Genomic DNA, 9388 nt, shown 5'->3' with positions numbered 1-9388 from the left:
GTTCCAAAATCAAATTGTGATTTGATCACCCTACACCAGAAGTTGCTAGGTTCATTCAAATACCGCCACTTCCATTTGCCAATCAGAGCTTTATTAAACAAAACCAGGTCCTTAATACCAAGGCCGCCAAACTCCTTGTCCTTACAAACATCAGTCCAATTCACCCAGGCAATTTTATACTCACCATCAAAACCACCCCACAAGAAATTCCGCATAAGACGAGTGCACACTCTAACTATCCCTGCGGGCATTTTGAAAAAGGACAGATAGAAGAGTGGCAATGCAGATAAAACACTCTGAATCAAACAAATCCGACCCCCAAATGACAACGATCTCTGCTTATAGAAGAGGTACTATACCGTGTTTGACGTGTTGCTTTCTTAGAAGAGGAGACGGCAGGACGGAATTGAATGATGGTAATTATAAGGTGACGTCAAGGGAGATGGCAAGAAGGAATTGAATGATTGTAATTATAAGATTTTTATGTATTAGAATTTAGAAGGCCTAATTTAAATTAATTTCCCTTCAATATCAAATTAAAATGAACTATTTAAAAGGATAGCTCAGTTAGCAAACATAAGTTGAGTGTGTGAGAAGAGCTCTCGGCCGGTTCAATCCCCACACAATATACTCTGAAGAAGGGATGAGAAGTCTTAACTGTGACTAAATCTCAAATCTAACGGCATTTAAAGGGTGATTAGGTACCAAATATTTATTTTAAAAAAAATGGAATGAACTAATGGATTTCTCCGGAGTGGTCCAAAGTTGCAAATTCAATATCACTTCTTCATTGAACTTCTTTTTCCAATGTAATTAATTTCCCGAAAATCTCTCATTTCCTTTCTATATATACAGCACACTCCACTTTTGAGACTGTCTCTATATCTGCTCATTGATCACTCTCACTTACACTTGCACATAACCTGATCTTATATTCAAGGAGATCAATGGATGGTGAAATTGAGAGGTTCATCATGGTGTGGATCACAGCCATGTCATGTCTATGCTATTGCTACTACATAGCTGCCAAAATACCAAAAGGCTTCTTGAGGCTCCTCTCTCTTCTCCCTGTTCTCTACCTCTTCCTCATCCTCCCTTTGAACCTCTCTTCCTTCCACCTTGGTGCCCCCACAACTTTCTTCCTCGTTTGGCTTGCCACTTTCAAGCTCCTCCTTTTCTCCTTCAACCAAGGCCCCCTTTACCCTCTTCCAAACATCGTCCACTTCATCTCCATAGCTTCCCTTCCCATCCAACTCAAACCATCAAAACCATCCAAATCCACCACCCAAACAACAAAACCTCTTTTTCCCACGTGTCTCAAACTGCTTATCTTGGTTGTGATCGTACGTTGCTATGACTATAGTGAAACCATGCACCCATATTTCATGTTTGTCCTCTATCGTTGTCACATGTACCTCGGCATAGAGCTTGTGTTAGCCCTTAGTGTGATCCCAGCTCAAGCCATCTTTGGCTTTGAGATAGAACGACAGTTCAACAAACCGTTCCTATGCACCTCGCTTCAAGATTTTTGGGGTCATAGATGGAATCTTGTGGTTACGAGTATTCTACGACCCACCGTATATGACCCCACACGTCGTATTTCAATGTGTTTTGTGGGTCCGGCATTTGCTATGCACGCTGCCAGGATGACCACCTTTCTCGTATCTGGCCTAATGCACGAGCTTATGTACTACTATCTGACACGTGCGCTTCCCACAGGGGAAGTCACGTGCTTCTTTGTGCTTTCACGCTGCGTGCACCATAGCGGAGGTGGAGGCTAAAAAAGTTTTGCTCCGTCGCGGGTGGCGGTTGCATCGGATCATGTCGGGGCTGCTTACACTTGGGTTCCAGACTATCACTGCGAGTTGGCTTTGTTTTCCTCAGTTGTCTAGGAATGGTGTGGGTAGCAAGGCTATCAGGGAGTACACTTTTTTGGTGAATTTTGTCAAGTCAATGTTACCTAAACATTTGTCTAACTCTCTATGTATTGAACATATTATTAAATCTACAATATGAAGATTAGTTTTGATGGCAAAAGCTAGTTATGAGATTGACGTACTAGAATTGATGTAGACCACTTGCACTACAAAAAGAATGCTATAGGCGCTGAAAAGTAGCGTCGGTCACGATCCCGACACTAAATTTGGGAAGCCGTCACAAATTTTAAGTAAGTTTTTTTCTCTTTTATTCCCATCTGCTTTTAACAAGTTTGCACCCGGTGGTTTAGCGTCCATGATGTGACATTAAGTAGCGGCTCTGGTGCAACGATCTAGAACATGGTGTGAAATACATCGGTCAGGGTATCCTCGGTTACAGCCAACACTGACCCCATGTACAGACGATCCAGAACATGGGTGAAACTATAGCGTCGGTTTGGCCGATGCTAACTCTCATCTTTTCCTCCGCCAAACTTTCTTTATAACTTTCTCTATGTAAAAACTCACACAAACCCTATAACTTCTCTATTCTCTTCCTCTTCCCTCTCCCTCGTTACTCGCCTAAGATGTCACCCCTACTCTGCCTTTCCTTTGTCACGCCTCACCGTCACCCTTACCTTTAGTGCATCCCCTCTCTCAAACCCTACACCACTGCACTTAATCATCAACCTAACCCTTATCGGCTCACAATCTTGCACCGCTATGAGTCATCCTTGTCCCCCGACCTACATTATGACCCTTCGTTTGACGACCTTATCCTCCCTCTAGCGCTCAACCTATTCCATTATCCTCCCTCCTCTTCTGCCACCTTCACCTTCTCCCCCGGCCACCAAATCCACCGACATCACTCTCTTCCTAAACATCTATGTGATAGCCCTACCATCGTTCCTTTACGAGATGCACCGTTGGCGCTTTACCACAACCGAAAGTCCTCACCCTAACTCTGCCACGAGCCGTTGACCCGGTGGCAGCGGTTGTGTCCTGAGCATCCACCGGCCGACATTTTTTATATTCAAACTCATTTAAGTTGTGGTCTTCAGGAGTTTCCTCTCATCGATCTTTTGATATATTCAAAATCGTTTAACAAAGTTATTCGTTGATCTTTATTATTTTGTTGATTTTATGTTTTCCACAACCCTTATATTAATTTGGTTAAATATAGAAGTGTTAGAATTATTTGTAAATGGAGATAATGGTTTGTCTTAGGATATTATAATGAGTGAATATATTGATTCACGAAATGAAATAACTCTAATTTGTTTGTCTTATGATTAGTTATATTAATTTGAATATGTATGAAAGTGTTGGAATTATCATAATGAGTTTATCTATAAATGAAGCAATTTGTTTTTGTTATGATATCATAATGAGTTTATATGTTGAAAACAATTATGAATTTTGATATAATAATTGAAGTTTTGGTAAGTTTGTCTTGTGTTTTGATCTATTATGTTTACCGGCAGGACCAATTGACATTGTTCAGATACATTGATTAAATAGTTCAACAATGAGAATTGTGTTACATGAGGTGAAAAGGGTTCAATAGCTAATTCATCTGGCTGTTAACCGAGTTGAACTAGGCCAATACACATTCAGTTTTTTGAATCAATCATTAATTTCGGATTAGACAAATCATTCAGATTATCAATGAAAAATTTAATTTGAAAATTGTGTTATTTCAATTGTAATTCCTAATGACATTACAAACGACGTAAGAGATGAGACAAGCAACACGATTGTATACTACAGTACAAGAAAACAACATATTGCTTACGACTAAAAACTGTCGGTACACACAAAAAACCGTCGATAATGGCATTATATCGACGATCACCGAGCCTTCGAGTTTTGGCTTATAAGTAAATGATTACCGACGATTTTGAGCCTACAATTATTACCGTTGAGTTCGTCGGTAATTACAAACGATCATTTATACGTGTAACTATTAACAGTTTGAGCCATTGGTAGAGATCAAGACGAAATTGTTTCCCCTTTTCTTTAGGATCGACTAATTTCTTTAAACCTGTGAAGAAATTTTTTATTCATTGCCTCATTATGGATCATTCCTTGATTTAATGGATGGTTGTTACGGATTGTTCGCAGCACATAAAAAAAATTGCTTGATTTATTGGGTTTATTTATCATGAGTTTCGGGATATGAGTTTGAAGGTACTGGATTTTAGGGGAAGAAGATGATGTGGAAATGAATGGATAAATTTTTTGTTTTTGTTTCTAGAAATTTCTAGGTTTTCGATTTCTGAGAAGAATAAGGGGAAGGGTTTTTATGTTTGTGAGAAGAAGAAGTGGAAGAAAGTGGAGGAACAGGACTTTAAGTGATTAAAAAAACTTTCGATAGACCAAAATTGATGTGAAAAATTACACATAGGATTAGAGAAATGACGTGGAAGAGTTGACTGGTCAAAATTAATAACACATAGGCACAAGGACTTAATTTAATTAAAAAATTATTAAATATAACATTTAAAGGATTATTCATGGACCCAATTTGATTCTTCTTATAAAGTCAAGAACCCAAAATATATTTAAGCGTAAATGTAATTATCTATCAAAAAATATTAAACGTGAAAGCCAAATAATACGATTAATTGATCCACAATGAAAATCTTACATATAACACAAGACACAAAAAAGAGGACCATGGTGTCCCCTCGTTGATTCCCCTCGATGGGATTTTCTCTTGGTTTAAGCCTCTATCTTGTTGTCCTTCTGTGGAGAAGGAGCCTGTTAAGGGCACAAGTTTTTATGTTGGGAGAAAAAGAGGTCGCCTAGGAAAGTTACAAAGAGGGGAAGGAAAAAACAAGGGTTTTAGGTTACTGATTATGTTGCCGTCGAGGCACCGGGAGTGTCTACCACTGCGTTTGATAGGGTGGATCCTGAGGGACTGTTGTCTTCTCAGTCCCAGAATTATGTTTATGAGCGTGCATGTAAGATGTGGACGGTTGGTAAAGAGTTGGGTCTTGTTTGGGAAGTTTCCGATGAGCTAGGAGGTCACTGAGGGGTGTGTGCAGCATCTCAAACGTACCCACCCTAATAAGTATGGGTCTTAGTTCTTTGTGGTTTGGGTTGTTTTCCTTTTGTCTTGTTTGTTTTGGTATTGTTTGTAGGGTTGCTTTTTAATTGACATATTGTGGTTAGGTTTGAGTTGTTCAGGTTTTATTGTTTTGGTTATTTATTTATTTTGTCTCAAGTGAACCAAAGGCAATTCTCGGGAATGTTGTACTCTTTTTCCTTCACTAGGTTTTTTTCTCAATGAGTTTTTCCTAGGAAAATTTTAAAGAGGCACATTCCCTGGGTGTGGCCTTTGGGGTGGTTTTGATTGGTGGGATTTTGTTGATTTGTCCTATTTGTGAGAGAGTTGTTCTCATGAAATTTATCTATCTAACAGTATATATCTTTTGCTACCAAAATAAAAATTATAAACTAAATTAAATACAAAAAAGGAAGAAATTACTGTGAAAGCCAAGAGGATGGCGAGCCTATATTTAGGTTACCGATGACTTTTGAATGAGTATATATAAGTTATTGACGAAAATAACCGTCAGAATTCTAGCGGTCAGTTGTCGTGCCCAAACAAATTCTCAAATTCATTCAAAAAAATATTGGTAAGGACACGAAAATCATCCTCCAAAACAATGACGACCGAAGTCAACAGTAATGGGATAGTTAAATTTTCCCGCCAAATTACCGACAAAAAAGTGCTTAAATTATTTTTAATTTTTGGCAAAAAAACTTTTTCGACGACTTAGCCGTCTAAGCCGTTAGTAATGGAGTCCTTTGCCTCTGTTGGTAAATTGCCATATTATTGTAGTGTTACTTTTGTTATTGTGTACTACTTTTCTTATGGCAGATTACAATTATTTGTGATGTGATTTAAACTTTGATTAATTTGATTGACACTGAAATGCCTTATTAATTATATTGGTAAGATATTTTATTATGTTTTGTCAATGCAAACTTGGTGATGATTTTAATTATTTGTTAATGATTTTCACTACCCTAAATTGGTGCTCTCGAGCATGCCACACACTACCTTTAATTTGGAGATACTAACATAGTAACTTCAAGTTAGGGGTAGTTAGGGCTGAGCAGCGGGCGAGTTGAGGTGGATTTGGGCGAAAGATGTCGGGTTTGGACGGATTTGAATCAAACATATTCAAGACCGACTCTGACCGTGGTTGGTTTCGGGTGTGTCGGGTCTTGGTGATAAGGGTTAGCGGGCAGGTTGGGGAGGATTAGACTCAGATATGTGTTAGCTCAAGCTAGAATCGAGAAGAGGGTTTTTCTCTGAGAAAGACCACAGAGAACTATCACAGATCGCAACGGCGAGGGCCAAGGCCACCGTTGGTTCGCAAGTAATTAACAAAGAGAGCGGAGGAGAAACATGAAGAAAAATGGGTTGTTATATGAAGGAGGCGACAACGAAGACGATGAAGACAACCAAAGCCACACCAACAAAGATCTAAGCGATGGACATGACCTTCAGCCCCGCCATTAGTTCGCCGATAGAATACCGGCACCTATTGAGACAACACTAAAGTGGAGAGAAACACGAAGAGTTGCACAAGAAAGGGGGGATAGAATTGTGTCATCCAAAAATTGGATTTCCAAGCGATAGAGAGATATCACGATTTGATCGTTATCGTTTGGGGGCAGCCAAAATGTTAGAGAGAAGATGGGGGAAGGAGTTAGACGGTGAACACAATGATTTATCCTGGTTCGCCCCCAAAACGATAGGGCTACATCCAGTCCACATCATGACTGAGATTTCACTATGCAAGTATCAAGGACTTCTCCTACAACAAGTATTTAACAGGACTTCTCCCGGTGAGTTTGTAAGGACTCCTCCTTTGAGTTTATAAGGACTTCTCATTTGAGTTTATAAGGACTCCTCCTATGATTTTATAAGGGCTCTTCCTACAAGTTTATAAGGAATCCTCCTATGAGTTTATAAGGACTCCTCCTACAAGTTTATTAGGACTTCTCCTTTGAGTTTATAAGGACTCCTCCTACAAGTTTATAAGGACTTCTCCTATGAGTTTATAAGGACTCCTCCTAGTGAGTGTTATCCAGGACTCCTCCAAGTATTCTTTCACTGCCTCTTCAGGCATTGAGTATTAGAAAGGACTCCTCCAATACAAGTATTAGACATGACTTCTCCCAAAAAACAATCTTTCTCAAGATCGTGTTCATCTTCTCTAAAATATCTTCTTCTAAGAGGGATAGTAGATCAATTAAGTTCATGAACATAAAGCATTTAGGAGATTTTCAACTCTAGGCTTATGCTTTATGTTCTATTACATGATAGAGATAGAAAAGATTTAACTCTAAGAATATCTACTCTACATGTTTTTATCAGACGATGATAAATTATGTGATCATTAGGAGTATCATCGATGTCTAATGTTGGGCACTGAGGCTCCAATTCGCACTTCATAGATTTGAGCATAAAGCTCAATCCTTGTGAGCGTGAGCACTACTTCCTCAAGTATTTGCTTCTTCCCTTTATACTTCTGAGTCTTCTGTGAGCGAAAGGTAGCTGTTGCGACCTGTTGGAGCTTGGCGTTCACAGAGCTTCTAGTCGTTGGATCAAACAACGCTGATGTACCATCGTCAAAGCTTGCTACTGTTTGATGGAGACTCTATGTTGTAAGGATGTGATTTTTAATGTAGAAGGTAGCATAGGTCTGCGTTTCTATCCGTTGGTGTAGAGATATGGAAATCTGATAGTGACACCACAAAGCTCCTTTTCATCATAGCTTTGTGTCAGATAGTTAATCTTTAATTTGAATCTTCTGCACAAAGTTGTCTTCGGCTTCAACTTCAAGGGAGAGCTTGCTTGATTTGACGTTGCGGTAAGCTAGAGTGAGTTGCTGACTTTGTGGACGATCCTCTGTGTCGTCAGTCTTCAATTCTGCTCCAGACGATCTTCCTTTAGTCTTCCAGACGATGAGTGTGTTTCTGCTTAGGCTTGGTCACTCTAAGACTTCCACTCATGTCTTCCTTCCCGGTGCTGAGGTCATTGGACAATGATGGTTTAATTGTCTTCGACATTGTGCTTACCATAATCTTCCTCAGAAGATGCTTTCAGCTCTGACCAGGTTCTTCATTTGTCCTTAGAAATGGATTGTCTAGTTCGCCCTGAACAATGGGCCTAGACATTGGGCTGTGCTCCATTTCTTTATTTCTTTGATGAGAGAGAAAGAAACCTTTGATGTAGACAATTGCTCAGGTTTCCTTGATCAATGTGTTTTGTAGAGTATCATGTGATTTCTTAGCACTTGACTCTTCTCTCTAAGCAACTTGTGTCGATTTTATGGCTCAAAAGGCTTCCTCCCTATCAAATGTTGTTTGGATAGAGGAGGGACCTCTAGGACTTTCTGATCTTTTGGTTGTTGACCGTTTGGCTTCGATGCCGGTTTGATTTCTTAATAATATGACCTACATTAAAAAAAATGATTTAATCAAGGTTTTTAATGTCATTTAGGCAACTTCATTTCCATTTGGCTTATTAGCACTTTTGGTCCCCCAGATTTCAAAAATGTGCAAACGGAGTCCACTAAGTTTAAAAATAGCATTTCACTACCCCGACGTTAAGCTCCGTCAACACTTTTGGTCCCCCGCCAGTTTTCCATCCAAAAACTAACGACTTTGGGGACTAAAAGTGCAATTGAACTCAAAAATTAATTAAAAAAATAGAAAAACATTAAAAGCCCTGCAAACCCTTGATCTTCATCTTCTTCCTCAATCATCTTCAAATTCAGAACTGAAATTCACACAAAAAAGAGGTAATATGACATTGCAAGAACCATACCACTACCAGTAGGGAGAAAGTAAAGAAAAAGAAAATAAAAATATCAGCACATAACATACCCATTCCTACACATTGGCCATGTAGGGAGGCCAATAATAGTGTGGGCATCTTCGAGCAGCTCAACAACTATCGCCCAGTAAACAGAACTTGAAGAAACCTTCATGTGATTAGAGTTGATTTGTGCATAGGAGAGGGTTTTTCCTACCCATAAAATGAAGAATAAACCCAGAAAAATAACCTCATCAACCCACATCAAAAAACCAATATTTATCAAAACCCAAACGAAATTTATCACAAAAGATGAAGCAGAGACCCAAGTCGTTCCAGATCCAGATCCTTGTTCTATACACCAAATCGAAATGACCCAAAACCTACAGTCACCACCACGCCATCACAGCTTCCACCTTCCTCGTCCTTCGATCTACAACTTCCATCGTTTCTTGTTTATTGTGCAATTCATCTTTTGTTATTGCTTCAATTCATTCCTTGCATGCTTGATCATGTTGTAGAGAATCAATCTGTCATATTAAGGAATTAGGTTCATTTCATAGTTAAAGAAGAATGAAATGAAGATCAGGCTTCATTTCTTAATTGATTTGGAGAATATGGAGATGTTTGG

At 39.1% G+C, this 9388-nt stretch overlaps 1 pseudogene; it reads left to right on the top strand.

Annotated features, from left to right (window-relative positions):
- Positions 1 to 947: 947 nt before the first annotated feature.
- Positions 948 to 2016, top strand: LOC130724968 (probable long-chain-alcohol O-fatty-acyltransferase 5; annotated as a pseudogene).
- Positions 2017 to 9388: the final 7372 nt, after the last annotated feature.

The sequence above is a fragment of the Lotus japonicus genome, chromosome 6 (assembly GCF_012489685.1).
Source record: "Lotus japonicus ecotype B-129 chromosome 6, LjGifu_v1.2".
Taxonomy (NCBI): Eukaryota; Viridiplantae; Streptophyta; class Magnoliopsida; order Fabales; family Fabaceae; genus Lotus; species Lotus japonicus.
The sequence above is the reverse complement of the archived record's forward strand: the minus strand, read 5'-3'. Positions and strand labels throughout refer to the sequence as shown.